At 39.3% G+C, this 21476-nt stretch overlaps 1 long non-coding RNA gene across 1 annotated transcript; it reads right to left on the bottom strand.

The window, feature by feature from the left end:
- Positions 1-14823: 14823 nt before the first annotated feature.
- LOC125781058 (uncharacterized) lies at positions 14824-17825 on the bottom strand. The gene is made up of 2 exons (XR_007424168.1): positions 17262-17825; positions 14824-16848 (listed from the first exon to the last, which is right to left on the bottom strand). It is a non-coding gene; the product is annotated as an uncharacterized LOC125781058 (long non-coding RNA).
- Positions 17826-21476: the final 3651 nt, after the last annotated feature.

Raw genomic sequence — 21476 nt, 5'->3', positions numbered from 1 at the left:
AAAGCAAAACAACCGAGGGGTAACGATAATAAACAAAGGAATAAACAACGAAATAAACAAGGAACAAACGAGAGTGAAAACTAACATAAACAAACAAGGAGTAATAAACCAAGAAACAAACAAGGAACAGAAATAAAACTAAACTAAACTAAACAGGGCAGGGATGTAAACTAAGATAAACACGGAGCAAGAAAACTAGAGCTAGGATTAAACGTGGAATGACAAAACAACAGAGGAATGTGCAAAGACTGACAGCAAACACTGAAACAGAAGGACTAATTAAAACACAAGGGAAGTGAAAACACCTGGGGCCAAGGGGCGGAGCTACAAATTGACACAGGTAGAAAAGTACTGAGACGAAACACAGGGGCACAGGTCACGTGGGGAACACAGGCACGAGGATGTGACACTACCGCACCACACTACATTTCAACTTAGGGTTTCTTGTAAGTATTAAATATAAGACATTAATTAATAATAAAACATATGCATGGATTGAATAAGCTCGCTGCATTCTTTTCCCACCAAGTCAGTGGATTCTCCTTCTTGGACAGGGGATGTTTAGACCTGTGGAATAATTGTGACAAAGTATTCATGTTTTTTTTTGTTGTTGTTGTTCATTTTTTCATGTTTTACACTACTCAGATCTAATTAATTGACATAACTAAGACTAATCAAAAATACATGGTTACTTTAGCTCAGCCTAACTTTAACATGTATTTATTTATAAACTGCACAGCGCTGTTTGCTGTTTACATAAAGCCTGTAAAAAGTCTCCGTTGTAATAAACTAACCACACATACTAGACAGTATTTCTAGTAATCTGCACGCCACAGCGCTGTCATGTTGTTAAGCTACAAGGATGGTAATCTTATTGATTTGTTATAAGTTAAGTTTGCCTGCTCACTGCTCCAAAAACCTCCGCCTCCTCCACCTGCTTCCTGTGCGTGGGTGAGTTAACGCTAAGCACGCTTTTTCACATTAAAAGTCTGCGCTAAATTCCGTGCTTTGCGTTTTAAAATGAATTAAACGATTTCTCAATATATATGTACAAATATAAATACCCAAACGTGTACCGTACCTTGAGCTAACATGGCTCCAGTGTGGTCATCTGGAAAGTAGGCAGTCTGTAAACAGCGAGCGCAGAGGTCTTCACTGATGAAATGGATGGTTATACTCATGTAGGGCTGCATCACTCGTCCACTCGTGCTCGTCCACAGGTCAGTTGTCAAAGCATAATGAAACACACTGCGAACCTCATTTTCTACTTTGGTCCGGCATGCTTCATATAATCGAGGCAACTCGACTTGACTGAAGTGTTTGTGGCTGGGCATAACGCACCTCGGGTCAAGGATTTTGACGAGGTCTCGGAATCTGTCTTTCTCAAAGACATACACGGGGCTCATGCTTTTACATATGTAACGCGAGATGGCATCTGTTATTTGTTTATGGCGCTGAGAAGTTTTTTCATACGGCACGCCTCGTGCCAAGGACTATCTTCAGCTGGCTACAGGTTTATTTGCTACTTTCTCCAGCTGTTTCACAAGTTGCTATACCTCACACTTTTTGGATTCTGATGTATTCTTTTTCGTGGTTTAGGTGATAGAAGAGGTTGGTTGTGTTGGCGTCAGGCAAGGCAACGGTCTTGTGGCAAAGTTAGCAGATAACCGTTTTCTGCTCCGTGTCAGACTTCCTGAATCCAAAATGTAACCAAATAATAGAAGTTCCCCCTCTTTTTGGTAAAAGTTCTTCTTCTTGGGCTGCCTGCGTAGCTGTTTCTGCTTGTTGTGGTGGGGATGATACTTTATGCTCCTTCTGTGTCTCCATTGTTCAGCTCTCATGAGTTTAATAACGTAAAGAATGTTGCAAACCGGCGGCATCAGGGGAACAGGCGATGTAAATCTGCATAGCTATGGTAAGATATTTTATTTTCCTGCAGGATTTGGCCTAGTGGGAGCATATAGAGATTATAGAAAATGGGTCCAAGTATTGACCCTTGCGGGACCCCACGTCAAAGGGGTTTGCTCTGAATTACAGCTGCCCAGTGCAACAAAGTAGTCCCTGCCATCAAGATACAATTTGAACCAATTTAAGACTGTTCCTGAAAGTCCTCCCCAGTTTTCCAGTCTGTTTATTAGAATACCATGGTCAACCGTGGCAAAGGCAGCAGTAAGATCCAAAAGCAGCAGAGCTGAGACTTTACGGAAATATGCAAAGCTCAAGCACTTTGATCTCTTGTCAGCAGACCTAAAGTAGTTAAACTACTTTAGCCAGGTAATTTATTATTAATTTACCAGTAATTTACACTGAATTTTGTTGTGATTAATCGGATTAATTTTTTTAATAGATTAACACCACTAGTTATGTGATGTTATGTCATGCTACATTACATCATATTATAGAATAGAATAGAATAGTTTATTGTCGCTGAACAATGTTAAGAACAATGTTAAAACAGTGAATTGCAGTATCCTGAGGAAAAAAGCTATGTTTCAATCTGCTCATCCTTTTAATTGTCTGAATCTCTTTTTGGAAGGAAGGGGTGAAAACAGAGAGTTTAATATATTATGCTATATTATATTATATTATATCATATTATATTATATTGTACACTCTTTAGTCCAAATGACATCAGCTTGTAGTCTAATTGGGCACACTATGAAATAACCAATCAAACATTTAAATCCATGAGGATACTTTGGGAAGACTGCGCCATCCAAGAGGTAGAGCCGTTGGTCTCAATGCTGCTCTACTCGCAAACATTAACCCACTGGATGAACTCAGCGATGTTGAGCTAATCGAAAAATACAGCTGCCCAGGAGTGAAATAACTGCATTATTGGATTGAGTAAAACAGCAACTGGCAAGATCAAACCGCAGAAATTTGGGTCCCACAGTGCAGCTACTCACTGCCCTCCGCTATTATGCAGCAGGTGGGTTTCTGCAGACTATTGGTGAAAGTCATGGGCTAAGCAAGGCTGCTGTGCCCAAGTGAGTGCATTGTGTAACCAGGCTGCTTCTGGACCATGCATGCACCTACAGTATATTCAATTCCCAACAGGAAGGGAATTACAGACCTCCAAGATAGGGTTTCATGTCATTGGAAATGTCCCTGGTGTTGTGGGTACAGTGGACGGAACACTCATTCCTATTCACACTCCCAGCTTGTTAAATCCGATCTACACCTGTTGTAAAGGGTACTCTGCATTAAATGTGCAGGTCATATGCAACCATCAGTGGCTGTTTACTGACACTTTAGCCAAGTGGCCTGGGAGAACGCATGATGCGTTCATCTGGGCTAACTCTGGGGTGTGTCAACTAGCAAAAGACGGTGGATTTGTGCTTGGAGTTTACCTGATTATCCTCTGCTTGTAAGGAAGGCTGGCTATAAGTTACTTTTAGCTTAATTCTGATTTGGTACCATTGGAACCATTTTGATAATCTTGTGCTTGTTGGGACTTGTTGATTTAAGGAGTAGATTCAGGTGTGGTTTCTGACCTTCTGTTTATCCCAGGAACTACGAGCCTTCATCACAATCTCTTCATGTCTTTCGAGAACTCACTGGTCACTCCATCAGCAGAAGCACGAAGCCTTGGTGTATTAATGGATAACCAGTTATCATTTACAAACCATATTGCAAATCTGACTTGGTCATGCAGATTTCTCCTGTACAACATCTAAAGATTTAGACCGTTTCTGTCTCAGGAAGCCACTCTCAGTCTCTTGTCATCTCAAGACTTGACTACTGCAACTCTCAACTGGCTGGTCTTCCACTACAAGCCACCAAACCACTACAACTAATTTAGAATGCAGCAGCACGACTCATCCTTAATCTTCGGAAGTTCAGTCATGTGACTCCTTTGCTGTGTTCCCTTCACTGGCTTCCTGCTGCCGCCTGCATCCGATTCAAAACCCTAACTCTGGCCTACAAAGCCAAAAATGGACCAGTCCCTTCATACTTGATGAGAATGGTCAAAGCCAGATCTGTACCAAGAGCTCTTAGAGCTTCCAGTTCGGCTCAGCTCGAACCACCATCCCTCAAGACCCACAGAAAACAAACATCCAGACTCTTCTCTGTTCTCTGTCAGAACAGCAGAGTCACTCACAGTCTAGTTTCTAAATAAAAAAAAAAAACTCCTTCTAAACATGATCAAGCTCTGTGTATCTCTTCATCCTAGTTTCCACAAACTAGCTATGGATATTTGAAGTAACATTGAAGCACTGTTGTAAGTCACTCTGGATAAGGGCGTCTGCTAAATACCTTAAATGTAAATGTAAATTTGCAGGTGGATGTCTGCTGGGTGATAGCGGGTATCCTCTCCATGCGTACCTGCTGAACTCCTGTGATAAACCCCCAAACTGCAGCTGAGGAGAGGTTCAACAAGGCACACAGGAGAACACGCAGCGTAGTGGAGCACGCTTTGGGCATTCTGAAGATGCGGTTTCGATGCCTTCAGGCTGGAATTCATCTTCCTCATGTGGCAGAGGACACTGAGGAGGAGGAGGAGGAGGAGGACAGAGAGGAATATGGCATAACTGAACTGCCCGGAGAACAGAGAGAGGGCGTTTACCAGGTGGGGTTGAATGCCCGAGAAAACAAATGTGTTTGGTTAAATGTTAATTTATGTTTAAAGTTTGTGCCTTATTGAGTTGGTATTATTTCAGTTAATTTATAAACCATTAAAATACACTTAAAGACATTTGAGTCATGCTCTTTTTGCGTTTGTATTACAGCAAGAAAAAAAGCAAATTAAATCAATACAATCAAAAGTAAAATATACACAATAAACAACATGGTGTGACATGGTCAAACACTTTAGAAGGCTGGTCTGTTGTGCTTGGGTCTGAAACCTAAACATATGTGGCCAGTATAATTAGCCAGCATTAAAAAACACAAAATTAGTCTTTGGGTTTCTCTTTTATTCTGGTTTAAATTGATTAGATTTCAGATTAGTCTTTTGTTTCTGTTTCTCAACACTCTTTGCAGAGCACAAATAACAAGACTAACACATGCTCAACCTGCACTTTGAGCAAATAAGAAAAAACAGAAAATTAAATCAAACAAAGTAAATATGGTAGTGGCTAATGTACAGATGACCAAAAACACACACAAAAAAAACAAACACTGTTAGCCATTTTACACAATCTTGCAGTACTTAACTCTAACAACATACAAAAATCTTTCCACAGAACTTACTAAATCTTGGTGGCTGTGCCCCCTAGCTCACATAGGCAGCTCACTCACAGCATACAGTTTTCCTATAGACAGTTTACCTCAATATTAGCAAGTTTAACCCAAACACTAAATCTGTACAAGAACACATTCTACATTAACGGTCACTTTTAGTTTAATCCTGATGGCTGTATAGTTTTTTAAACTCACCACATCATGTGAATATTTTCAGTGAGCCAACATACAATCCAACGCCATCCACGATAAAAGACACACCATCTACACTCAAAACTTGAAAAATATGCATCTAGAGGTGCTTATGTGCATTTATTGACGATAATTTCTAGACTAATCTCTATATTTACCTCTAGAAACCGAATTTCTCAGCTGCTGCTGTGACCAAAAAATAACACTACTCGGCCATGCTTCTTCTTTCTTCTGTGCTTGCACAGTGCACAGACTTGAGGGAAGCAAGGGAACGAGGAGCCTTAAAGCAACAGTAACACCTATTTGGAAAATAAACATAGTCATGATATGCAAAAACATCAAGCTTGTGTGTTTTTCTGTGTTTAAACAACTTACCTTGTGCTGAAGGGAAAAATATTGGCACAGAAATAGAAGGTCTGGTAAACTGAGCCTCAGCCAGTTCCAACTGTGTGGCCAGGATTTGAAGCTTTGACATTTTATGCTTAGTAGCTCCTGGTGGTATCCCTCACGCTGTTGCAGTTCCTCACACTGCAACTGAAGCTCTTCACGTTTAAGTTGGACCTGGTCTTTGTCAGTCAGCAGCCACTCCTTTTTTCAGTGAAGTTAATTCCTGACTGCACCCACAAGCACTGGGCCTTCTGTTCCTCTCTGATGGAGCCCTTGTAGATGGTGCAATTAGTGATGGCGCTGTGTGTGAGAGCCCTGCAAAGGAGGCAGTAATGGAGCAGGGGAAAGGCAGCACTGGAGAGGCAGGCTGTGGTGAGGAGGATGGAGGTTCTTTTTTTATCTTCCCCTCCATATATTCCTTCTGTGACAGTTGGGTCCAGTATGCCCAGGTCCAGTTTCTCCTCTGAGCTGAGGGGCACTGTCAGCAGTTGCCCTGCACCAGTTTTAAACCTTTCTCTCCTAAGCTCAGCTCTTTTTAGCTAAGATTGAGAGGTCATTCCATTTTTTTCGGACCTCAGTGGCACCTCTTTTAAAACTATTGCATGGACTGAGACTGTTTGCAATTTGGTACCATTTTTGGGTGGAGTGATTAAGTGTCTGATTATACTGATAAATATCATTTCTCATTTCATGAAAATATAAATCTAAATGACAATATTTTTTGGAATTTTAAATATATATATTTTTATATATATTTATTTATTTTTATTTATATTTCATAGTTTTGTTCCATGCATTTAAGATTATGTATAATGATATTGATTCCATTACATTTCAATGTTTTTCAGATGTAATAGTGAAAAAAATACTCTATGTTTGGCAGTGTTGAACCGATGTTTGTGGTTCAACTAAGTGCTCTGTTTCGGGGGAGGAGTCAACAAAGACCCTCTTTAACCTCATTCGTTAATTTTCATTTTGCAAAGCTGTTTGGGAAACACTCACAGAACTGGCTTGTTCTTTTCTCACGTCATTCGTTAGTTTGTTTGTTATTCGCTAAGATTGATTGTTTTCGGAAAAACCCAGCCCTGTACTATGCTGGCTAATGCAATTATGATACACATCACATGCTAACGTTACTACAGTCAGTTACAGCAGAGGAGCAGGCGATCTGATTTCTACCTCAGCTACAAATATATTATATGTTAAGCAGTGTCTTGTATCTAAAGTGAGTAACAATAAACATTACTCATGACCATTTCTAGCAACTAGTTCTTTATTTATGTTCCTCATATAAAATCCAGTCAATGCAACACTGGATACCTGTTCAGAAGAAGTTATTGAACTCGTCAGGCAATTGTTTGTGTAGTTTCAGTGTCCTTAACCTGGCAACCTGAGTGAGCTTCAGGTCTGGGGAGGGGTGGGCGGGGCAGACAATTCTCTCTGGTGTTTTGAAATTGGACTGCTGTAGCCATTTCACACACTCCCTCTCATTTCTGACTGATTGCTCCTTTAATGTTTAAAAAAAAATTAATTATCAATTGACACTAATTTTAAATATTGCTAAACTGCATTGTTCTTAAACATTAAACAAGACTGTTGTAAATAATACATTGAGACACTCCAGTGAACTCCAGTAAAATGGACTTTAGGTGTAATAAAACACCTTTGTTGAACAGCACCCTCCATTCTCCCGCAGCGTTCCAAAAAAACGCACTTTTTACAACGACCACTTTGGGGCATATTTTGCCCCGATACATAATTTTTACACGGTTAAAGCCTCAAAGTAGCTCCACATCTTCTTGGTAGAATCCGGGAAGCCCTGACATTTTAAACGGGGCATTAAGAACTTTAAAAGTGGACAAGAAGTTTATTAAAAACCCGTGGCGTTGGCTTTCAGCTCCAGGCTTGAGTTTTGTGTTAGTGTTACGAGGGTTTATTGTCCAGCTCAAGCTGCGGACTGGAATATGGATCGGTAAGTGGATCGGCCGCGCTCGCCCGATATCCAATATGTTAAATTATGTCAATATCGGCCCCGATACCGATATTGTATTGGATCGGTCCCATCTCTAACTTAAGCAGTGTGTAATTCTTTAGCACTGGTAGAATTCATACACAAGGTGCACTGGATTATAAGGTGCACTGACAATTTTTGGGAAAATAAAAGGATTTTATAGTGTGAAAAAAACAGTTCAGGTTTTTGACAAAACATAATGCACCCTTGATTGCTGGAAAACGGCATTCTCAATTGTCTTATACCGCCCTATAAAAAGCACTGCCCCAACTGCTGCTGTGATGATCTGGGGAACATCGCGTACGCCAGCCGATCACCCCTAGTAGTGACACAAGGGACACCAACAGCTCAAAAATATGTGCAGGATATCATTCTGTCGCAGTGTTGTCTCTCATGGCAGGGTCCTTTTTAAACTAACCCATATAAGTGTTAGGAAGATTAGTCCTCCTGTGAACTCCAGCTTTGGCAAACAACTTCTTCCAAACTTTCTTTCATCACTCCCTCACACACTAATAAGAGGAGAGAGCTTGTAAGCTTGAACTTCACTCTAGCTTTGGAAAAAGCTGAGTTTTGCTCAAATTATCAAAAGGCCTTTAGATCTTTTAGCTCTTTGTTGTTCACTGACAGCATTTTCGTGCATCCTGTTAGACTTTGCCTCATCATTTGTAGGCACTGAAAGGTTATCTGAAGGTCACAGAAAGGTCACGTGCGAGTCACAAAGAAAGTTGAAACAATAAAACAAAATACCGTCATTTAGTGAAACTGTTTAACAGAATTATAAAGACCAAATACACTAACATGAGTTCTTGTCTCATGATGTAGCATATCATGTCCCATGACTTTTGCCATGTACTGTCTAATAGATGTGCAGTAGATATTCTGCTGTGGTTTTATACAAAGATATTCTGGAACTGTATCATTTATACAGACACAAAGATCCGTTCAGCTCTATATTAATATAGTATTAAGAGACTGAGATCAGTGGGTAAAATAATCAAAATACCTTAGTACATCCCTAATAGAAAAGTTATGACAATCAATTATTTATGTTTTCTTTCAAGTCAGAAAGCTGAGCATAGTAAAACAGAAATGAAGACATGGACCTCATACTAACATATTATCCCTTTCTTTTTATTCCTTATAATCTCATAACAGGAGCTGGATTTTAGAAAGGCAGAGAAGATAATAGAGAACATAAATCTTCCCCTTAATCATTTAGTAAGAGCACCTTCATAAGAGATTTACTGCACATCGTCAGCGACAAAGTATAATGTCTTTTCGCTCTAATGTAGCTATTATTCTTATGCCTAAGCTTTTGTGAGGCATTTTGTTATTTCAAGCTACGTTTAATATCCTGGCTTTGTTGTGCTGAAGTAGAGTTTGAATATTACTTTTCACAGAAAATTCTGCATCAGACGTACCGCCATGCAAAAACTCAATTGGGGGGGTTGGGGGGGAGCATCAAGGCCTCGGCTGGAGGCCACAGACGGTTGTGGCAATGGATGGGTTAAGTATTAGAGTTGTGGCAAGGGTTACAGTTAGGATTTGATTTGTGGCTAGGGTTAGGTTTGGTCAGAGCCCAAAATATCCAAGGTCTCAAACATGTCCACTAAGACTGGACAGTTCGTCAGGCACTGACCTATCACACATCATCAAATACAACCATTCTCCCACATTTTTCCCCTTTTCAAGTTGGTGATTATTTATTATTTTTTTGTTGTTGTTATTAAATCTGTGTTGGATTAGCCAACATATTCATCGACCTGGATTAGCAGTCTCTGTGGCACTACACATAGCACTAACACACCTGGTGCAGCCAAATACATATGTGCAGATGTTATTTGTGGACCTGCTTTTTGCCAAGCTGGGAAGGCTGGGTCTAATCAGGCCTATCTGCTCCTGGATCATGGACTTTGTCAGATGGTCCACAAAGGGTCAGGATGGGAAAATACACCTCATCTACTCTAATCCTGAATTATGAGACTCCACAGGGGGCATTAACAAGTCCAATACTCTTTACCCTGTTTGCACATGACTGCACTGCCATCCGTTCTTCAAACAACATCATAAAATTTGCAGATGACAACAATAGCGGGGCTTGTTTTAGACAGTGATGAGCATGCCTACAGGAATGAGGTGAAACACCTAGGCTAGATAAATGATGCAAAGCTAACAACCTAGAACTCAACACTTCTAAGGCAAAAGAGATCATTGTGGACTTTAGAAGAACAAGAAAGCCAGACCACCTCCCCTTTCACATACTTGGTGAGGAGCTAGAAGGTGTGGAGATTGTAAAAGTCCACATAAACAATTAACTAATGTGGTCTTTTAACACCTCACACCTTATAGAGAGGGCACAACAAAGGCTGTACTTCCTAATGCCAAGATCAGACTACACAAGATTTTTAATGGTAGTGCTTTTGTGCTCAGAAAAAAAAAAACGAGGGAAAAGAAAGCTCTGTCTTTCTATTGGTCATTATAGGGAGCATGTCGCGAGGCATGTCAAACTAGGCGATAAAATACCAAAAATTCTAATATGCTAGTCTTTCCATTGGACGCTCCGACGGCGTCACTCATGTCAAATTACTGCTCGTTGACTGTGTCACACTACACGGACATTTGTCGCTCATGACACTGAAATTCGGATCCGACGCACGCAATTTGTTGGTGCCGAAAAAATTGGGTCAAAATCGGGCTAAAATCATGTAGTCTGATCCGGGCATAAGGAAGCTGAAAAAGGCCAAAATCCCTTAAAGGCTTCTGGTAAATTTCTACTACAGTACCACTGAGAACATCCTTTCCCAATGTGTGTTTGTGTGGTACTACAGCTGCACAGTCTCAGAAAGGAAGGCACTACATTGTGTGGTCAGGACGGCAGAACTGATCATAGGGACTAATGTCCCCAGCCTGGATAGTGTCTATGCCAGCTAACTAAAGAGAAAAGCTGGCGGCATCAGCAAGGACAAAACACACCCTGATCACTACCTCTTTGAGAATTTGCCATCTGGGAGGAGGTACAGAATCATCCGCACACGGACAAGCAGACTCAGCAACAGCTTCTTTCCAAAGGCTGTTGCCTCCATCACACCCTACTAACTTTTACTTTAAATTCCCCTCCCCTTTAACTGTTCAAACTTTAACACCTTTAGAAGCAGAACACCTCAATAGGACTGTTTTCTATCAAGCAAACTCAATTGTTTGGTCCGCTGTTTTCTTGTAGGACCTAAAATGCTGTCTGCAGGCCTCAGGCACTAGCCCATATGCTCGAAGTACAGCAGCCAGTTAAAGAAGAGTACTCTTCCTGTTCCTTACCCACCACTTTGCACTGGAGAAGCAAATACCACATTTCCTTGGGCCAATGTAGGGTGGCTGCTACCTGCTCAAAAAAGTAGGGATCTGCCCAAGATTCTCTAAAAAGAGATATCAGAGAGATGTACCTGCATATGTCAAACTCAGAAGAGCGTGAGGCAGGCTGCTTTTGTAAACTTTGTTAACTGCACATCTCTGGGCTTTATTGTATATTGTTGTCTTTGCTGTTTGGGAAGTTGTTAACAAGTTTTGTTATACTCACACATAATGATAACAAAGATTCTCAATCATTTAATCAAGTTAATGATCATTGTTTTAGGTAGCTTAAGGTTAGGTTTATATTAGGTTGGGTTATATTTTAGGTTTAGAGCTCAGGGTTATATGGTTATGTTTAGGTGAGTTGTTTATTAAGTCTCCCTGGGTGTAATGATCCTAATTTAACCATCCATTATTTTTCTGTGTTTTTTCTTGTGGTGTGGGACCATTCGAGTTTCAATTATTGCAGTAGGATGAAATTACTTTATAATATTCCAGTACTTGGGCTTTTTCCATATTGATTGGTGGGCTTTGAAGCTCCAGTTGACCATTTTACAGTTAGTGGGGACAAGTCTTACCAGTCTGAAGGTTTCCGGTAAGCTAATTTCCAGTCTTATTGGTTGCATTGGGGGAGTTGGGTAGGAAACTACTTTTGTGTTCTTCTTTAAGAACTATGCCCAATGGTTTGCAATTTAGATAAAATTTAACCCAGTTAAATTTAGCTTAGCTCTTAGCTCTGTCTCCCCTGTTGGTGTTCTTGGTTTCTCTGGAAACTGCATTTCACCAGTTTCTAGGGTCCTGTTTTGTTCCCTCACTCAGTGGGGAGGTGATGTTTCCAGTATGTACCTCCACCAAGGCTGGGGACATGCAGGAGGGCCTCAGTTTGTGGATCATGGATAAGCCACTGGGTGCAGGTTTACTGTGTTTGGGCACAGTTCAGTTTGGAAAAGCTCCATGTGGTTTTCTGGATGGGAGACCACTGGGTTAACCTCCACTAAACCAGGTGTCAGAAATCTCTTTCTAGGTGACCTGGGTGGCAATGTAATGGGGAAGGGAGACGGGCCCCAAGGCGACGAGTGTGTTGAAGAGGTTTTCTCACATTGAGGTAAGGGTGGAAAATCATCTTCAGTGAAGAGCACCTCTTACTTTGTCATGTCATTACCTCCCATTGTCTGCTCTGTCATTCAGTGTCACCAGTAATGCCTCCATACATTTAACTTGTCCTTCTGTATGATATTTAGGGTATTTTTTATGAAACCATTTGTTCCTACTGTTACAGCTGCTGTCCAAACCTTAGCCCTCAGTTTTATATTTAAACAATTTTACTGGGGAATTGTTTGACTTATTTAAGTGCCCATAAGAATCAACTTGCAGAATTGTCGTCCTTTTTGAAACGAACGTACTGAAAAAGTTTGCATACAAATAAAGAATTGTGTATGTTTGTGTGTAAAAGTTGAGTAGAGTAGGCTTCTGTGTTTCTCCAAGTGGTTCTAGCTGTAAAGTAGCTGCTCTCCCTACTGCTGCTAATATTAGCTGAAAGGGGCTGGCTCCGCCCCCTTGCTTTAGTTAGAATTTTCAGATGTTGCAGCTCCTTAGAGTGTGCTATGGAGAGTATTAACACAACACACAGAACATTCTCACTTTCATCATAATACATAGAAAAAGACACAGAAACACAGATCAGTCTGTAACAGTAGAAGTCTGTTTTTTAGATGAAGCCAGAGAGAGAGTGAGTGCTGTTTTCCCACCCCTCCCTTAAAACATAATTTAACTGTGAGCTTAATTTCTATAGCCACACCCAGACCTAATTACTGCCACACCTGTTCTCAATCCAGAAATCAGTTAAATACAACCTGCCTGACAAAGTGAAGTAGACCAAAAAATACTCAAAAGCTAGACATCATGCCAAACATCCAAAGAAATTTAGTAACAAATAAAAAATAAAGTAATTGAGATCTATCAGTCTGGAAAAGGTTATAAAGCCATTTCTAAAGTTTTGGGACTCCTCTAAACCACAGTGAGAGCCATTATCCACAAATGGTGAAAATGTGAAACAGTGGTGAATACAGCAAAGCCTCATTCAAGAGTTCACAAAAGACCCCACAACTACATTCAGAGTTAAGGTCAGTGTTATGTCTCCACCATAAGAAAAAGACTGGCCAAAAATAGCCTGCATGGCAGAGTGTCAAAAAAAATCACTACTCAGCAATAAGAGCAGACAATTGTGTCAGAAAACATCTTGATGATTCCCAGGACTTTTTGGAAAATAATGTGTGGACTGACAAGACAACTTCCAAATTTTTTTTTTTTGGTCAGGAGGTTACCGGAGAGAGGTGATGCAGAGACATAAAAACAGTCTGGAACCAGGTAAGTATCCCTTTTGAACTGTTAATTGTGACTGAAGCACCACACCCAAAAAGAAAACAAAATGAAATATACAATATATACAAACTATACACTGGAGGAGTTTAAGGTGGATTGGCAGCTATCACCAAAATGCTCAATAATCAGCAACTCCCCGTCGGCATACCAGCCACGCTCAACCAGTGTGTTTTTCCAATCCACCCTGGCTAAACCAACAAGTAAATAATTAGTGGGTAGGTGAGTAAGATAACTGTACACAATTGTTATTGTTCAATATTTACAGACATGCATGCAATCATTTGGACATCCAGGTTAAGTATTCATTATAATGTTACAATGTTAGTACATTATTTTTTTCAGTTTTCTTTTCACAGGTACCCCAGACCCCCCTGCCCCAGGACAACCCTTGGTATCTACTAAGACCTTAAGGACCCGGGTGGCTTGCACGCCACAATTTTCACAGGATTCAGGTAAGTACTGTTTGTTTTAAGAATGTCCGTGTAGATAAAATGTCTCTTGAGTTGGTGGTGATGTGTTCAGGGCCCTGACATCATCACACACACACACCCTTAAGCTCAGAGCTCTTCAGAGTCTCTTTATAAAAAGTTAGCAGTCACATTCTGAGCTCCTTTTTTGTACTTTACTACACACCTGAATAGTTATAGCGACAAGTACCACCGTGTGATTCTTGCATTTGTGTCCCGTTTTGCGCATCCACTGCAGCTTATGGTGAACAGTCTCCAGTGTAAACTCACTGTTAATCAGGTAGTACATATCGAAGGCCCACTTGATCGCTAGAGCTTCCTTCTCGATCGTTGAGTAGTTTCGTTCTCATGAGAATAACTTCCTGCTTATGTAGGAGATGGGGTGCAAGTCCCCCCATCAGCTTGTAACAAGACTGCATCTAATCTAACTCCTGATGCATCCATTTGCACTGTGAACGGTTTACACCTGTCCGGGCTTTTCAGGACGGGTGCAGAGCACAGGTACGACTTCAGCTTCTTGAAGGCATTGTCGCATTCTGGTGTCCACTTGACCTTCAGTGCACTGTAAAAAAAAATAAGTTCAGCCAATTAAAAAAAATATGTCAAAAAGTGACTTTTTGAGTAAATTCAACTTTTAGCTCAAAAGTCTGCCCAACTCAAAATATCAAGTTAAATTATGAGTTCACATAACATAAATTGTTTTGTCTATTAAATGAACTACAGGACAAAGCAATGTTAGTTGGCAGAACAAAAGTTATCGCAACTTACAAATATGAAACTAGATGTTTAACTTAATATGAATTAATTAAGCTAATTAATTATTGTACTAAAAAATACACTCTATACACTAGATGAAACATTAAGAAAATATTTATTAAAGCATAAGAGCATTCTTTTCAGTGATTGAACAACCAACTGAGCTTTGGACTGATCTGCTCCTTAAAATTAAGGCATAATGTAATCAGATGCCCTTTAGAATATTCACTGTAAAATCATAAACTTCATAAAACATAAAACAATCATTTTCAATTATTCCAAGCCTTTGAATAGATTGGTGAAAAAATACTTCAATCCACACAAATATAAAATATGACAAAAATCATATTTAAAAGCCAACTGACAAATTATTTAAACCAACAGCAAACCGTTTACACTGCGTGTCGTGTTACACGAACAATGAAGTTTGCTCCTAATTTTTTTTACTGCTTTAAAGTAGATTGTTAAGCAGATTTCTAACATATATTTTCCCAGGTTGAATTATGCTATTTTGGTTTTGCAGCACTGCGGAAAATGTGTGAACTGGATTTTATAATTCACCATACTATTCTATTAAGGCAGTACAAAAACATAAAAACTTTAATAACTGTACAAAAAGCTGTCACAATGTAACAGGCAGTGCATTTTACAACTCTTCACATACCAACTGTTATAAAATTCAATCTGCTTGGTAAAACACATATCTACATTTATATCCAATTTTTTTTACCACTTTTCTCCCAATCTAGAAGGCAGATTATCTAATCCCTCTTATATGAACTCCCCCCATAACTAGCAACAGGAGCGTAAAGACTAGCATGCCTCTTCAAATACATGAAAAGCCAGCCACCAACTCACTACCATCACAGGGTAGCAACTTGGCTCCAATACAAACAAGCAAAAAAAGCAATACGCAGATCACAGTGACAGCTTTTTGACAGAAAAACTTACATGTACACTATTGGTAATAAAAACAAACAAACAAACAAAAAAAAACACAAAAAGCCATTAATAAAACTACTCAGATTTTGAACTTTCATTACTGAAACAATAAGAGCTGTGTAATTTAGTCTTGTGCAATGTAAAACAACTTGTAGCATTCAGAAAACAGAGAGGTCCAGTGACAAAGGGTGGCGGGGAGGGATAAGCATGTAAAGTCTGTCCACATAGCAAACTGTAATCTTTAGGGACTGCACTCCCCTAAAAAGATATCCAAAAAGGTGTGCCTGAGCTCTTCCAGGATTGTTGCAATGTTTGTGTCAACTAACCTGGGATGTTGCAAACCATACATGAAGTATTCCAACATGTGTATCTTGTAGCTGTCCTCAGCATTCGTGTCCCAAAAACTTTCAACTTTCATATTGTCAGTCAACAAAACAGTTCTTAAAGTGTTGCCAGTTAGAACACTAACATTAATAAACTGTTGGAGGCTTCTTAAACTGCGACAGTCACAACATAACGTAAACACAACTATAATGCTTTGCAAACCTGCAAGCTGAACTACTCTAGTTAGTTATTAAAACATTAGAGCTGTGTAATGCAAAACCATTTGGGATGGCCAAAAAATAGAGTTCAGTGACAAAGGGTGGAGTGGAAGATTTAGTATGTAAAGTCTGTCCACCTAGCAAAGTTTAATCTTCAGCGACTGCACTCTTGGAGAGCAAGAACCACCAAGATCCATGAAAATCTTCTGCATCGCCTCAAAGGTGTACTTGAGTTCTTTGGGATATTCCATATTAATGGAGTACAGAAGACCAAACAAATACGCAAATGCTGTTGGCAGATCAGCAATATCCCGGAGAACAACAGCCTCTTCCAGTATTATTGCAATGTTTGTGACATCTGGCAGGGACGCTGCAGCAGCCACATCATCTTTCAGCAGAGAAACAATTCCAATCTTTACATCTTTGGTGTAGTTGTCCTCAGCATCTGTGTCCTGAAATAAATAATTTAAAAAATAATAAAATAAAATACATAAAAGGCACAGAAAGCACTAAGCAGACCTGCATAGGGAAAGGTACTTACCAGACATTTCTTCAGTAAACTGGATGGATTTTCCCGCAGAAAAAGTGGCAATCCCTCAAGAGCTGTTCTTTGTTGACTGGCAACAATATTATTCACCTGGGAAAAGAAAAAAATATATACAAAAAAAGAGAGCATGTTTAGAGTTTACCGTATTAAGGAAACTCTAAATGTTATGAATATCAGCAGAAATACACTCAAGCACAGGGGACAATTGACAATCAGCCAATCAACCAAATTTTTGAATGTTGGTGCCTATTACAGTATTCACTGCATGTAACTGCATGTAATTTTACAGGAGAAGGCAAAAACCTACTCTGAACTTTTCTAATACAAAAACATTATTATTCAATGGAATCTAACATTTTAGAGCACTACTAGCATATTCACACACATCACAGTCTAAACAGCTGTTTTAATTCTGTAAAATAAATAGAATGAATAAGCGGCAATGCAAATGTTCTTTTAACTGCAGCAAAAAAAATGCATACAGAACTTTGATGGAACAATACCTGTTCATCCAAATTCTCCAAAAGAATCTTCATTTCCTGCCCAAATGCCTCTCTTCGCCTTCGGTACAGCTTCAGGAGGGGTGCTGTATATTTGTCTAGCGATTCTTTAAATGTGCTCAGTAGATGGATGTTTGTGATTCGAAAGAACTCTCTGCAGATCTGCTTACACAAACAAATAAACAAAGAAACACAGAAAACTACCTGGTAAGTTTAAATTACTACAATGGATCATTAGATAAAATCTTTAAATACCACAATTAAATTATATGATCACTTACCTCATCCTCATAAAAAAGTGCAGGCCACCTTTCCCTGATCTCTTCAACAAGTGGTTCAACCTCTACGACCTCCTTGCGCCGCAGTGAGAATGTTGCTTCCATCTTCTGACGAACAAGTGTTGCATCTATTCTCTTTTTCCGAGTTTCTTCAACAATGGAGACTCTTTCTTTCTCAAGAGACTCATCTGACTGGCCTGCTGGATGATCAGGTAAAAAGTTGACTTCTGCTCTTTTAGACTTCTTCATGCGTCCCTTCAGCCCTTCTACCTGACCCCTTTCTCTTTTGCGGTTGATATTTACTTCAGAGCATCCAGCATCCCGCAATTTAGCCCGGTAGTTGCCAAGTTTAAATTTAATGCTCATCATCCAGCCATCCCAACCTGAACCAGCACCAGGTTCTGTAAGACATGGATGTTTCTGTACCAGAGCAGATGCAACTGACTCACTCACATGCATCAGGATATGCTTTGATCTCAAAAATGGTCTGTGCAAGCTTGTCCAATATTTCAGACTTCATGTCTCTGCGGACATTCAATGGTTTCGTTGTCTCCTTATAGATCTCATTAGCCTTTTGCAGCCTAAGCTCAACATCAAGTGAAAATGTAGGCCCATCAAAGAGGGAAGGCCACTGTGCAACACTTCGCAAGTTTGTTGGGCTTTGGATTGAACCAAATGAACTTGACCTACTTGCTGTGTCCAGAGAGGAGACTGAGCTTGCATCTGATATGTCCTGCACTGATGAAGATGGCTCTATTGCCCAAACTACCCTTAGGACAGCCTTTTCTGCTGGCAACTCGTCAATGCTGTGCAAGTTACACAGTGCATTATCAAAGTCTGGGTCTTCAAACTGCAACTCAAATCCTTTCTTTAGTTGTAACTTTTCCTCTAACAAAGTCTTCAATTGGTCCACAGACGTGGGTACCTCGATCAGCTGAACTCGCCTGACATTGGCATCAGAAATGTAAATCCGGAGCAACATTTTGAAGGTCAAAAAAAGAAAAAACTAAATAGAATCCTAAGAAATGACAATAAAAGAGAAAGAAACAGTGAGGGAAACTGGCAATTCACATCTACCATATAAATAAATAATTTTTGGCAAGAGGTTAAGGGTAACTTCCATGCTTCAACCTCTTTTCAAAAATTAATTCACAAATGCATGTATGTACAAGACAAGTTTCGAAACCTCAATTATCCGAATTCTCCCTTAACCGCTATGTGTATCTACATCATAATCATCTGTAAGACCAAGATCTCAGAATGACAAAGCAAAATATTTACAAAGTTTTATTACATTTCTCTAAACTGCAAAGTTTTTACTTTTTTATTACTTATTAACAAGTCTAAGTGTCCAAAAAGTACACGACAACTACAACTACAAGAATACAGTGGGGGAAAAAAAGTATTTAGTCAGCCACTGATTGTGCAAGTTCTCTTACTTAGAAAGTTGAGATATGTCTGTAATTTTAATCATAGATGCACTTCAACTATGAGAGACAAAATAAGAAAAAAAAATCCAGGAAATCACATTGTAGGATTTTTGAAGATTTTATTTGTAAATTATGGTGGAAAATAAGTATTTGGTCAGAAACAAACAATCAAGATTTATGTCTCTCACAGACCTGTAACTTCTTCTTTAAGAAGCTTTTCTGTCCTCCACTCGTTACCTGTATTAATGCACCTGTTTGACCTCGTTATCTGTATAAAAGACCTGTCCACATCCTCAAACAGTCAGACTCCAAACTTAACCATGGCCAAGACCAAAGAGCTGTTGAAGGACACCAGGAAGAAAATTGTTGACCTGCACCAGGCTGGGAAGATTGAATTTACATGTTGGTGTGAATAAATTAACTGTGGGAGGGGAAGGCCATTGATAATCTCCCTCTATCTGGGGCCCCATGCAAGATCTCATCCCGTGGGGTCAAAATGATCATGAGAACGGTAAGCAATAATTCCATAACTACACAGAGGGACCTGAGGAATGACCTGCAGAGAAAACTTTTTGTTGAAAACTTAACTGGGCATGTTGGGAGGAAGAAGAATTCTGAGTTGCACCATACCTACTGTGAAGTATGGGGGTAAGAACATCGTGCTTTGGGCTGTTTTTTCTTCAAAGGGGACCGAACAACTGATCTGTGTTAAGGGAAGAATGAACAGAGTCTTGTATCGTAAGATTTTAAGCCAAAACCTCAGTGAGCATTGAAGATGGAACATGCCTGGGTCTTTTAGCATGGCAATAATCCCAAACACACCGCTCGGTCAACAAAGAAGTGGTTTTGTAAAAAGTATTTCAAGGTCCTGGTGAGGCCTAGCCAGTCTCCAGACCTCAACCCCATAGAAAATTTGCTCAGTGACAGCCCCAAAACCTCACTGCTGTAGAGGAAATCTGCATGGAGGAGTGGGCCAAAATACCAGCTACAGTGCGTGCAAACCTGGTGAAGTCTTACAGGAAACGTCATTGCCAACAAAGGTTATGTAACAAAGTACTGAGTTTAACTTTTGTTTTTGACCAAATACTTATTTTCCACCATAATTTACAAATAAATTATTTAAAAATCCTACAATGTGTTTTTCCTGTTTTTTTTTTCTTATTTTGTCTGTCCTAGTTGAAGTGTGTCTATGATGAAAATTACAGACATATCTCACCTTTTTAAGTAGAAGAACTTGCATCAGTGGCTGACTAAATTCTTTTTTTCCCCACTGTAAATACTCTAATGAAGTAAGAACACTTTTGGTGTCACAAGCAGTTTAGTTCCAACTTTGTAAGCTGTCAGGGGGTGGAAATCATTTAACATTTTAGGATCAAGGACATGAATTTCACCACAACTGCTTTCTTGAATCTCAAAAGACCTAAAATGTTCAAGATACCAGGACATCAGTGTGACGTAACAAGCGTTCAAGTGCTTGGTAAATCGACACATAAACAAAGTGATTTTTACGTGTCCTGTCGTAGAGATACTCTGTTGGCTCCACAACAGAAAAAATGCTCTTTGAAAAACAAATTTCTTCTTCTATAAACTCCCTTTCACTGATGTGGTCTGCTGGATAACATTGGTTTCAAAAAGAGCATTACCAATTTCCTGGACAATACCAGGATCTAGATCAACTTTCTGCTTGACCAATACTTCTTTGATAGTTTCAAAAGAAAGTACCTTTGAAAAGTACAAAATATCACGAAGTTCTTCAATTATTTTCTGAATTGCATACTTGGAAACATGCAAAACGGTTTGCATGCACAGAAATAAAGATGCAAGTTTACGTTCAAGAGTTGCCCTATCAACACTCTCCAATTCACAGTTCACAGAATTAATAGCTTGATCAGCCTGAGAAGATGTACTTGCTTCTCCTAAATCCTCACTACAGTCTATTCTTGCCTCAGTGTTGAAATTTTCTTCAAGCTCAGTAAATACTGAACTTTTTATATTTCTTGCTGTGTGGGTTTTGTGTGTTCTACTTTTATGAGTAGAAAAAATTCTAAGCTTGTTGGTTTTGTATTGGCAACCTACAAATGGACAGCTCACTGTCTCATGACTCCTTAAATGCCCAAAAAGGTGACTAAAAAATCTGTATATATATATATATATATATATATATATTATATATGCAATTCGCTGTATTATGGTTGATGACTAGTTGGGTGTTGCGATGGTATAATTGCTAGAAACTTCATTTTACCTATTGATTTTCACAAAAAACTGACCAATACAAAGGAAAAATACACAATACACATACACAAAAATGTAAAAAAAATACAGTGTTTGAGATGCTCTGAAGAGGATTATGGATGGAAATTCAAGTGACATCGTAGTAATAATAGTGTCTCCACCCTGCCAATTCCATTGGTGGATTTCTCATTACTTTGGAATTCCCAATTTGTTTGTGTTTTATTATTTTTTGTTTGTTAAAAAAAATATATTTGAGCATTGTGACCCGTTGTATC

Source organism: Astyanax mexicanus, chromosome 14 (assembly GCF_023375975.1).
Source record: "Astyanax mexicanus isolate ESR-SI-001 chromosome 14, AstMex3_surface, whole genome shotgun sequence".
Taxonomy (NCBI): Eukaryota; Metazoa; Chordata; class Actinopteri; order Characiformes; family Acestrorhamphidae; genus Astyanax; species Astyanax mexicanus.
The sequence above is the reverse complement of the archived record's forward strand: the minus strand, read 5'-3'. Positions and strand labels throughout refer to the sequence as shown.